At 45.6% G+C, this 12,777-nt stretch overlaps 1 long non-coding RNA gene across 1 annotated transcript in view; it reads left to right on the forward strand.

Annotated features, from left to right (window-relative positions):
* The first annotated feature begins 118 nt into the window (after window positions 1-118).
* The window catches only part of LOC120866128, a 31,367-nt gene continuing 18,708 nt past the window's right edge, over window positions 119-12,777 (forward strand). The window contains exons 1-2 of the long non-coding RNA XR_005721596.1: window positions 119-248; window positions 1,686-1,815. This is a non-coding gene — a long non-coding RNA (uncharacterized LOC120866128). The remainder of the gene's footprint in view (window positions 249-1,685; window positions 1,816-12,777) is intronic.

A 12,777-nucleotide genomic window follows, 5' to 3' on the forward strand; every position in this document is an offset into this window, starting at 1 on the left:
GACCATCCTGGGGTGGAGAGGTCAGGCACCAGGGTTTCTGAGGGTATGTGACACACTGCATCAAGAAGTGACCGCTGGACTGAATTGTCTTTCCCACAACACCACTGCCTCCGCAATGGGGGCCACGGGTGGGGAAGCCAGCCGATCGTTCTGTGGTGTTCCCCACAGATGAGCCTGCCCTGAGCACCCTGGAGCTCCAGAAAAGCTAAGGGAACCTGACAACCCCCCAGACTCAGAGACAGACGTGGGTAAGAAACCAGTTCACACGTATTAACATAAAGGCTGTTCCCCAAGGAAGACAGCTCTCATAAGCCCACGGGGGGCCCTGGCACTCTGACCCAGCTTTTGCTTGTGTTTCTGAGGGTGTGTGGCACACTGCATCAAGAAGTGGGTCCGAGTGACCGCTGGACTGAACCGTCTTTCCCACAACACCACTGCCTCCGCAATGGGGGCCGCGGGTGGGGAAGCCAGCCAACCGTTCTGTGGAATTGATTGTTCTGACTGAGTGGTCGCGTCAGTAAAAATAGCCAAACTGGTATGCATTGTGTCTGCCTGGGGTGAAAATGTTCTGATTACTTTCAACCATAATGACAAACCCTGGGAGGTCTGGTAAACAGTTAACAACAGGCTCTTGGGAGACAAAAAGATTCCTGAAATTTGTAGTGTTTGCTTATTTCCATGACATAAATATCCTCACCGGGGCCAATTTGAAGTAACTGATGGGAGTTACTGGACTTGGTGCTGGGAGGGGGCGCACATAATTGTCAGCTCACCACAGAAGTGATAAATCCCACTATGGAGTATCCCAAAGTAGATGCCAATGCTTTGGCCCCCTGCTGCAAAGAACTGACTCATAAGACCCTGATGCTGGGAAAGATTGAAGGCGGGAGGAGAAGGGGATGACAGAGGATGAGATGGCTAAATGACATCACTGACTCAATGGACATGAGTTTGAGTAAACTCGGAGTTGGTGATGGACAGGGAGGCCTGGCGTGCTGCAGTCCAAGGGGTCGCAAAGAGTCGGACACGAATGAGTGACTGAATTGAACTGAATTGAGGGAGTATCCCCCTTCTGGGAATCAGGACCCAAAATCGGTATTCGTATCTCACCTTGTCTTCACTTATTTGGAAGATTATTGTCTCCATTTTACACGTAAGAATATCGAAGTTCTGGGTGGTTACATCAGGAATCAGCTCTGCACAGCCCAGGAAAGACCTTCAACCCAGGTCTGTCCATTTACAAAAGTCTAGGTTCTTTCTTATTAAGGTTGATCCAAAACTTAGCTGCTCAAAAACTTCTCTAAGAGCAAATGGTAAATGATCTTTCAAGAAGTGAATAAATGCTTTGGTGGGTAGAACTTATCTTCTGCTGCTCCTTGGTTTGTGTCTCATTGACTCATGCCATAAATGGTTTTGCTAAGCCTTTGGGATGGCCATGTTGAGCTGAGATGCAGTGAACTTGGCCAACCCACTGCTTCCCACAATGCACTTGGCACAGCACATCCAAGCAGGGGCGTCAGGAGGTCCAAATGCTGGACTCTGTCTGCCAGCAACTTCCTACATGAACCCTTAGCCTCCCTGGGCCTCAGTTTCCTTGTCTGTAAAATAGAAGAGTTTGATAAACAAGAAGGTGCTTCAGAGATTGTGCCCTGAATCTCTCTTCCATTATTGTCTGCTCTCTGCAGCTGGGACAGGATACCTCCTCAACTACCCTCCTCAACCCTGGACCTCAGCACAGACCTGGGCACAACTGAAAATGCCTAATGGATATGTGTCAACTGAAAAAAGAAGCCAAGTCATCTACAGGGAAAATAAGTGAGTTACATACCAAAGGAGGCAACTTCATTCTAGCAACCTTGAGGGCCTGCTTTGCCAGGTCGCGTGCTGGTGGTTTGAGGGCCAGAGAAAAGTGTTAAACACAGCGCCTGCCTTCAGGAAAGCCTCTCAAGGTACAGAAGGAAGCTGGAAACAATATAATTCTGGCGAGGTTCAATACCCTTTGCTTTGTGCCAGGTCTCTGCTCTGAGCTGAGCAAGTCTCCCTTGGGGAACCCATGTTCTTCAGGGCAGAAGGGCACAAAGTAATTACCGTTGAAACCAATGGATACTAGTGCCATGGGAGCAAAAACTGAGAGGGTTGAGAGGGCATTTGAATTGGGCCTTGAAGGATGTGTAGGAGCTCACAAAGGGGAGAGAATGTGGAGAGACCAACCCAGAGTGTTTGGGCAGCAGCAGATGGTTGTGTGTCTGGTGGGGAGTGACTGTGTTGGCAGAGGGAGTCTGAGAGCAAAGTTGAGAGCCCCCATCAGGTAGTTTGGACCTGCCCACTTCCTTGCCACCCACACTTTCCCTGGCCCCCCACACTTTCCCTGGCCCCGCCTCTGTCTTCCCATCACAGGCGGAGGACAGGAAGTTGGGGAGGTCTGTTTGGCCTTGTAGCACATCTGAAGTGCTTCTTGCAGGAGAGGTTCCCTGCAGGGATCAAGGCGCCCTCTGGTGGTCATCTGTGGAACTTTCCTCTCCTCCTCAGGATTCTGAGCAGAGGTCAGGCTGGACAACTTTATCACCCTTTGGTTAAAATCTTAAACTGAAAGAAAGGGGAAAAAAAGCAACAGTTCTTATTTTGGTCAGAATGGACAAGACCTAGGAGGTAAGGCTAGGCAAATAAGACGTTCATCGCTTAAAGCCACAAAACCAGTGACCATCATACTAGAGAAGACTCAGAAAGGAGTCTAATCCATTCCTTACCCTTCACGATTCAGTGTCTTCAGTGTCCTGCCAGGTAACACACAGCTTCTGCTGTGTTGTTTCTTCTCCCTAAGGTGGCTCAGACACCTATAACATGAAGGTCTTATTCTTTGTGCCCCTTCACCAGTGTTCACTAATTCCTGCCGTGAACAACAGCTGAAGACAGGGGTGTATGGAGTCATGTGGACAGAAATAACATACCCAGAGGTTGTGGTTTCTGACTTCTGATTGCACAACTGCTGACACAGGGAAGAAGTTTCCACTTGAATTGTATGACGTCAAAACAGAATCAAGACCAATGGGTGGAAGCTCGGTGTGGAAGCAACCCTTGTGGTGGCAGCCGGCACCTTGGAAGGAGTGGCCACTGAAGGGAGGACCCGAAGCTTAATGGAGTTCGCCATCTTGAACATAGGGCACAGTTGGGCAACCTGGTACAGTGGGAAAAGCACTCAACTTGGCAAACTCAGATTTGAGTGAGGTCCTTCCCAACACTTCCCTTGTGGCTCCCCTTGTCCCTTGTGGCTCAGCCGGAAAAGAATCCACCGGCAATGCGGGAGACCTGGGTTCAATCCCTGGGTTGGGAAGATCCCCCGGAGAAGGGAAAGGCTACCCCCTCCAGTATTCTGGCCTGGAGAATTCCGTAGACTGTACAGTCCAAGGGGTCACAAAGAGTTGGATATGACTGAGCGACTTTCACTTCACACTTCCCAATGCAGCTCAAGTGACTCCACTGAACTAGGACGCCGACGTCCTGAAACAAGGTGGCAGGTCTTGGATGGAAAGACTCTTCCAAGAGGGAGGCAGGAAGGTCAGAGTCAGGGTAGGAGCTGTGACCATGGAAGCAAGAGGCTGGGGTGATGGAAGAGGGGTCATGAGCCGAGGAAAGTCGGCAGCCCCTGGGAGTGAGAAAAGGCAGGGAAACAGGTTCTCCCTGAAAGCCTGCAGATGGAGCCAGGCCTGCCGACCTATTTGGGACACCTGATGTCCAGAACTGTAGGAGAGTAGGTCTGTGCTGTCTTAAGCCCCTGCATTTGTGGTAATTAGGCACAGCCACCAACAGGAAACTAATACTCCCCCAGCATCTCCTGAATCCTACCAAACCTTCCTGTGCGTGTCTAAGCCAGTTCAGAGATGGTTTCAAGGTCATCGGCTTACCTAGACAATTCTTTCAGAACTAGTGTCACGCCATCAGGCTAATTTTCCCCCCACACACTGCCAGCTTCTTCTTCTTCTTCTTTTTTTTTTAATCTCCATTCTGTTCCATAGAAACTTCTAAATGGTGGGTCATAGTTGTTTGCTGTTTGGTTGAGAACTGGGGATTTGGTGGAAGGAGGAAGGTTTATTTTTAAAAATCACACATACACAGAAGATTAGTCTCTGAGAAGCTGTGAAATCTTGCCCAATTTCAACTTTACTCACAGGAACCCACCCAAGAAAGAATTCAAATGAGCCACTCTTTTTTCTTTTTTTTTTCGACCAAATATACATAACATGAAATTTACCATTTTTACCATTTTTAAGTGTAGAGTTCAGTGACATTAAGTACATTTACACTGTTGTGTAACCATCACCAGCATCTCTCTCCAGACCTTTCTAGTCATCCTGAAATGGAACTCCGTCCCAGTTAAACGTGAATTTGATGCCCAAAACTCAGCCTCTGTGCACCAGTGCTGAGCTGAATCTCAGACAGATTCCTGCATGAAGTAGAAAAGAATGGCTTTATTGATTTGCCAGGCAAAGGGGGACACAGAGAGCTGGTGGCCTGAAAAACCTATGTGTCCCAACCAGGGACGATCTGGTGAAGAGTTTTACAGCAGTGGTTCTAGGGTGGGTTTGCTGATATGGATCAGGGTGTGTGCAAGGCCTGCACTCCTTTAATCTGGTCTTGGTAGTCTCTACAAAATTAATTAGGCTGCCTCGGGCATCAGTCCCAGTGGGATCTGAGTTGCATCATGCAGCGTAGGGCTCTCTAGTTGTGGCAAGTGGGCTCCAGAGCCCATGAGCTTCAGAAACTTTGGCACATGAACTTAGCGGCTTAGCAGCACTTGGGATCTCAGTTCCCTGACCAGGGATCAAACCTGCATCCTCTCCATTGGAAAACAGATTCTTAACCACTGGACCACACCAGGAATGTCCCCAAAGATAATTTTCAATGAAAGATAAAATCATGGGCTTCCCTGGTGGCTCAGTGGTAAAGAATCTACCTGCCAAAACAAGGGGACACAGGTTTGATCCCTTGTCCAGGAAGATCCTACATGCCTTGGAGCAACTAAGCCTGTGCACCACAACTACTGAGCTTGTATTCTAGAGCCCTGGAAGCCAAAACTACTGAAGCCCAAGCACCCTAGGGCCCATGCTCTGCAACAAGAGAAGCCACTGCAATGAGAAGCCTTCACACTGCAACTACAGAGTAGCCCCTGCTCACAGCAACTAGAGAAAAGCCCACCCAGCAATGAAGACTCAGCACAGCCAAAAATAAATAAAATTACAAAAAAAAGAAAGATAAAAATCATGAATCTCATGCAGATATAAAAATGAGCACCTGTTAAAAGTTTTTATCCTACTAATTAATGAGCCAACCAGGTAGATGTTATGCTAAGTCGCTTGAGTTGTGTCCGACTCTGTGAAACCCCATAGACAGAAGCCCACCAGGCTCCCCCGTCACTGGAATTTTCCAGGCAATAACACTGGAGTGGGTTGCCATTTCCTTCTCCAATGCATGAAAGTGAAAAATGAAAGTGAAGTCATTGAGTTGTGTCTGACTCTTAGTGACCCCATGGACTGCAGCCCACCAGGTTCCCCTGTCCATAGGGTTTTGCAGGCAAGAGTACTGGAGTGGGTTGCCATTGCCTTCTCTGAGGTAGATGTTAGAGTAGGTTTAAAAGAAAATCCAAAGAACAGACAAATTTATAGATCAAGAGTATTGAAATAAATGTGCAGACGTGAGCCAAACTGGTTTTCCCACCAAGAGGATGAGCGGGATGAAAGCCAGCCTCTACAGGATAGGACTGAATTTCCATAACTGTAGATAAGAATCATTTCTGTCTTGCTATCAATTATCTCTACACTTTACAGAGAACTGGGATCAGAAAACTCAGAGGGATGACCTCTAGAGTTTACATAACATATAATTTCCCACTGAAACTTTTTTTTTTTCTCTATGAGAAGTAGCAGGGCTGAGGAGAAGGAATTAAAAAGAAGAGCAGACTGGGGGACTTCTCTGGTAGTCCAGTCGCTAAGACTCTGCTCGAAATGCAGAGGGCCTGGGTTCAATCCCTGGTCAGGGAACTAGAGCCCACATACCACAACTAAAGATCCCACATGACAAAACCAGGATGGAAGATTCTACGTGAGACAACTAAGACCCGGTGCAGCCAAGTAAATAATAAATTAAGAAGGAAGATGAAGAAGAGCAAATCAGTGGAACTTCTGAGGGAGGAAGGACCTCAGGAGTAGGGGGGAAAAAGTCCACATATTTCTGAAAGCACTGGAGCTTCAACTATTAATTTGTTACTTGGGACACTGATGAATTTTGGAGTGCAACTCTGATGTGAAAGAGCTAAGGGTTTGCTTCAGGGGCAACAGGAAGGGGAAGCCATAAAGCAAGGTGGGACCGAGTGCCGTCATGCGCAGGAGATCCACAGTGTTGGGGTGAAGGCAAAGCTGCAGGGTAGTGGTACTCGGGCCATCCAGGCAGTCTGACCAAGGCTGGACCTTTCAGACGGGGTGCCTCCAGGGTGTTCTCCACGTCAGAGAGGCCTTGAGGCCCAGGCCTGAATGGAGAAATGTGAACACTCCAGAAATGAGGAGGAAAAGATTACCCCTGAAGGAAGAATTCTGAAATGGAGGGAATTCCTGCCTGTGGACATGGAACAGTGTGAGTCTCTGTGGCCACTGCAGGGAGAGTGCTGCCTGTGATTGCTGCCCTGGCATTCTCCAAAGCTGAATGAGGGAAGGAACCACTTCAGCTCCCACTGAACGGAAGAGATTCTCAGAAAGCTAAAGCCTGGTTGGTGGGGCTAAACTCCGCTTCTGCTTCCATTCACCCTTTTCCTGGGATCCTCAGAAAGTCTCCTCTGAAAGTCTGCGGATATTCTCCTGCTACCACCAGATGGCGCCCCTCTCCACCACACTGGCTAATTGTCAAACCAGCTGACTCGCTTAACAGACTCATTAGAAAAGACCCTGATGCTGGGAAAGATTGAAGACAGAAGGGGACGACAGAGTACGAGATGATTGGATGGCGTCACTGACTCAATGCACTTGAGTCTGAGCAAGCTCCAGGAGATGGTAAAGGACAGGGAAGCCTGGAGTGCTGCAGTCCATGGGGTCACAAAGAGTCGGACAGGACCGAGCGTCTGAACAGCACACTTACAGAGGAGCCTGGCAGAGCCCAACCCAGCCTGCTCTCCTAGCGTAAAAACCATGGGAATTTCTACCGTCTGGGCTGGAGGAGGAGCAGTGGAAAGCAGATACTGTTTGGAGAGCTGAGAACCCAGACAGGGAAAGAAGATCTCCATCTTCTCCAACCCTCCTGACCACATACTGCTATTTTTTTTTTTTTCTTTTTTCACTTCACATTCATTGGTTAGGGCTTCCCTGATGGTCCAGTGGTTAAAGACTCTGTGCTCCCAATGCTGGGCACCCAGATTTGATCCCTGGTCAAGGAACTAGTTTGCTCATGTTGCAACTAAGACCGATGCAGCCAACTAAATTAATTAATTTTAAAAAACAAGATCAACCCTTTTCTCCTCCAAAATATGTTTAATAAGCACTTGTCATGTGCTCTGTTCTCTATGCTTGAGGGATACAGAAGTGCACAAAACATATATCCTGCTCTCCTACAGTTTATTTTCTAGATAGGGAACAGTCACGACAGGAAACCTAACACAAGTTAATATACAATATAGCAGGTGGTAGCAAGGATTTTGGAGAATAATAATTCAATATTATTGTGTAACTGTGTAACTGAATCACTTTGCTGTACATCAGAAATTAACACAACACTGTAAATCAACAGATAAAAAGCAAAGTCTTACTATATAGCACAAGGGACTATATTCAATATCCTATAATGAACCATAGTGGAAAATAAATAACATCTCTTGATGAAAAATTTCCAAGCATTTGATGAATCAGGAAGCTACACTTCATAATGGAGACAAACATCAGTCAATCAAACAGACCCAGAAATGACAGAGATGATGGAATTAGTGGACAAGAGCATGTTAAGCAGAGACTTTTTTTTCCAATTTGATAAAAAATATAAACCCACGTATCCAAGAAACTCAAAGAACCAAAAACACAAGAAATGTGAAGAAAATGACACCAAAGTACATCAAAATTTAAACTATCAATAAAGAGAAAATCTAAAAGCAGCCATAGAAAGAAAGGGCACATTATAGCTAGAGAAACACATATTTCATTAATCTCCTTATTGAAATCAGGGTGACCTAGAAGAAAGGGGAGAAACATTTTAAAAGCACTAAAAGTAAAAGAACAAACAAGCCACCCATTAATCTAGAATTCTATAGAATGACAAAACAAAGGCTAAAATTAATGAGTTTAATAATGTTGCAGGATACAATAGAAAACTAAATTATATAACAGCAATGATTAATCAGATATTGAAAATACCTGATTAATCAGATATTTCAAAATACCATAAAATATTAACTACTTGGGGAGACATCTGACTAGGACATGTAGGACTTGCACATTGAAGACTACAGAGAAATGAAAAGAAATCCCAATTAGAGACCTATATTATATTCATGGGTCAAAAGACTCAGTACTAGTAAATGTCCCTTCTCTTAAGTTGATCTACAAAATCAACACAATTCCAATCAAAATCTCAGTGGGCTTTTTTGGTGGAACAAGCTGATTCTAAAATTGAGATGGAAATGCAAAGATGGATAATGGCCAACATAACATGGAGGAAGAACAAAGTTGGAGGACTTAATAATACCTGATTCAAGACTTATTGTAAAGTTCAAATAATAAAAGCAATGTGTTGGGCTTCCCTGATAGTCCAGTGGCCAAGACTCTGTGCTCCTAGTGCAGGGGACATGGGTTTGATCCCTGGTCAGGGAACTAGATCCCACATGCAGCAACTGAAAAGATCCCACATGGCTGCAAGAAAGAACCAGTGCAGCCAAATAAATAAATACTTAAAAGAAATGATTATCAGTACAAATATATCAAATATACAAATAGATCTTTGGAACAGAATATAGAGTCAAGAAAGAGACTTGTATTTATATGGTCAGTCGGTTTTTAACAAAGATGCAAAGGCGATTCCCTGAAGAAAGGCTTGTTTTTCAATTCCTTAAATAGGTCAATGGAACAGAATAGAGTGTTCAGAAATAGATGTACACATATATGGTCAATTGATTTTCAACAAAGGTACAAAGGCAATTCAGTGCAGAAAGAAAGAATAGTCTTAAAAAAAAAATAGTGCTGAAATCATGGGACATCCACAGGCAAACCAAACAAAACAACCGAAAACCAAAACAGACAAAGTGAAACCAGAACACTCAAAATGAACCATGGAACTAAACAGAAAATTCAATATTATACAACTCCTAGACAGAAACACAGGAGAAAACCTCTCTGACCTTAGATTTACCCAAGGTTTCTTAGATACTACATTAAAAGCACTATCCTAAAAGAAAAAAAAAATCAATAAGTTCGACTTTGCCAAGATTAGAAACTTCTCTTCATTGAAGACAGGACACCATTAAGAGAATTAAAAGATAAGCCAGAGACTGGAAAATGTGTGACAATCATGTATCTCATAAAGACCTGAACTCTGAAAACTTACTAAGAAAACAAATAATCCAGTTAAAAAATGGGGAAAATATTTGGACACTTCACTGAAGAAGATATAAGCGACTTGCAAATTGCAGCTGAGTCATTGAAAGCATCTCTAACATAATGCTGTTTTTGTTGTTTAGTCACTAAATCATGTCCAACTCTTTTGCAACTCCATGGACTGTAGCCTGCCAGGGTCCTCTGTCCATGAAATTTTCCAGGCAAGAATACTGGAGTGGGTTGCCATTTCCTACTTCAGGAGATCTTCCTGACCCAAGGATCAAACCCGCATCTCCTGCTTTGCAGGCAGATTCTTTACTGCTGAGCCACTAGGGAAATCCATTTAGTGGTTGGTGCTGGTGCTAAGTCGCTTCAGTTGTGTCCAACTCTGTGCGACCCCATAGATGGCAGCCCACCAGGCTCCCCCGTCCCTGAGATTCTCCAGGCAAGAACACTGGAGTGGGTTGCCATTTCCTTCTCTGATGCATGAAAGTGAAAAGTGAAAGTGAAGTCGCTCAGTCGTGTCCGATCCTCAGTGACCCCATGGACTGCAGCCTTCCAGGCTCCTCTGTCCATGGGATTTTCCAGGCAAGAGTACTGGAGTGGGGTGCCATTGCCTTCTCCGATTTAGTGGTTAGGAGAATGCAAGTTGAAATCTCTATCTACACACTTGTTAGAATGACAACAATGAAAAGACTCACCATTCAAGTCTCTGTGAGCATGTGAGTGATCTTTTACACTCTGGTAGGAACTTAAAATGAAGCAACCAGTTCACGGAAAATAGTTTGGTAGTTTTTGAAAAAGTTATGAGATCCACTTCCACCACAGATCCCCTATTTATTTACCCAAAAGAAGTGAAAGCACACGGCCAGGCGAAGATTTGTACACAAGCACTCAGAGATGCTTTATTTGGGAATAAAAAACTGGGAGCAATTGAAATGTTCATCCACAGGCAAATGGATAAACAACTTGCGGTATATTCATACAATGGAAAATATTAAACTGAGCAATAAACAGAAGTGCCTTGTTGATCCACGCTACAACAAGGATGAATCTCAGAATAATTGTGCTGAGTGAAAGACTCTGGACAAAAAGGGATGTGTACTGTATGAGTCCATCTATGCATAACCATTCCCCCACCCCAAACTGCAAGCTAATCTATAGTGACAGAAAGTGTATCAGGAGTTGTTGTGTGTGGGGGATGGGGGGAGAAGTGGTAAGAAGGGATGACAAAAGGACATGCAAAAATTTCGAGGAGGTGATAAATATATTCATTATATTGACTGTGTTGTTGGTGCATGGGATATACATTTTTGTACACATCAAAACTTACCAAACTGTACCTTTTTTTTTTTTTTTTTTGCCATGCCACTGGCTTGTGGGATATCAGTTCCCTGTCTGGGGATTGGACCTGGGCTCTGGCAATGAAAGAGCTGAGTCCTAACCACTGAATCATCAGGGAATTCCCCAAAGTGTACACTTTAAATATGTGCTGTTTCTTTTATGTCACCAATACCTTGAAACGCTATTGAAAAAAAAGGTCTGGGGAGAAGGCTGAGTGTCAGAACATGGAGGACTTTGAAAGCCAGAATGAGGGACGTGGGTGACCCTGGAGTGATGGGCAGCACTGGGCTGTTTCAGATAGAATTTGGTCTTGAGGAGTCAACCCTTGTGGGCAGGGCCAGAAATAGCCCAGAGGGGCAAAGTCAGGGCAAGAGATTCTTTTTTTTTTTCTAAGTAATTTAGCTGTGCCGGGTCTTAGTTGCGGCATGTGGGTTCTTGTTCCCTGACCAGGGATCAAACCCGGGCCGCCTGCTTTGTGAGTACAAAGTCTTTACCACTGGACCGCCAGGGAAGTCCCAGGAGATTCTTGTAATGGCTCCACTGAGGGGTGGGGCTGTATTCTAGAGAGAAAGGAAGGAAAAGCAACTGGATCAATAATGACTTAAGACCTAGTCCCTGGCTCCCAGGGCAGTCATTTAATAAACCGAATCTGGGGCAAGGAGTGCCTTTAGGGCTTGAAAAAAAAATTCCTGCATGTCTTTTCTTTCTTGTTTCTCCCTTGTGGATGGGGTCTGGTGACCGCAGCTCTCTCTGCTGACCATGGCTGGGCTTACTGCCTGTCAGAGAGCCACTCACTCAGCCACAGCTCACCCGGCAGGAAGGGGCCCAACCGGCTGAGGCACTCTTCCTACTGATCTTCCAGGCTCCTCCCGTGCCCAAGCCAGGCACTGATTTCTTCCTCAAGTCCCTGTCCCCCTTGGGTCCGACCTCCATCTTTCCAGCTTTCATGTAAGCCATGCATTTTCATCTCTGCCCTGTGTCTTGCTTGAATGAAGCTGGGGTCGCTGCTCAGACATCTAGCCCCCTCCTCACTGCCCAAGGACCCACATCAGTTTACTCCCGAAATGCCACAGCTGCCACTGTCCCCTGATTAATGGGTGACCCCATCAGGTGACAGAAATCTAAATATAGCTGTGGCTGACTGCCTGGCTGGCTCACTTCCTGTATGTGTTCAGGGCAAAAGACCAAGACGTGTGTGCCTTCCCCAAGCCTGCAGATCCAGACGCTTGCTGCTGAGAGAGCACTCAGGGCACAGGTTTGCAATCTAATGACAAAGAGAGAAAGAGCAGGTGTACGTGTAGAAGACAGCACAGTCCAGGGATAGATGGGGGCCAAACCCAAGGCTAGAGGCAAGGTTTGGAGCCTTGTAGAGTGATTGACATCCCTGAAGGATGGATTTCTACAAGGTTTGTCCTTCCTTGTGGGGAATCTGCAGGAGCTTTTGATTGAGATCTTAAATGAGTGTCTGAACACCCTCCCCACACTGAGTGTTTCATTCTTCTATCTAGCTATCCTTGCAGCAGATATTCACTGAAGCCTCTTCACTGAAACTCTGGTTGTAGATCTACATCCTGCTTTCAAGGAGTGTGTACTTAGTCACTTCAGTCGTGTCCGACTTTTTGCAACCTCATAACTGTAGCCCACCAGACTCCTCTGTCCATGGGATTCTCTAGGCAAGAATACTTGAGTGGGTTGCCATGCCCTCCTCCAGGGGATCTTGTCAACCCAGGGATTGAACCCTAGTCTCTTGCATCTCCTGTATTGGCAGGTGGATTCTTTACCCACTGAGCTACCTGGGAAGCCCTTTGAGGAGTGGAGATCAAAGAACAAAACCAGAAATAACAGCCACTGTGATAAGGGCACTAAGAGGGCT

This window comes from Oryx dammah, unplaced genomic scaffold (assembly GCF_014754425.2).
Source record: "Oryx dammah isolate SB20612 unplaced genomic scaffold, SCBI_Odam_1.1 HiC_scaffold_8, whole genome shotgun sequence".
Lineage (NCBI taxonomy): Eukaryota > Metazoa > Chordata > Mammalia > Artiodactyla > Bovidae > Oryx > Oryx dammah.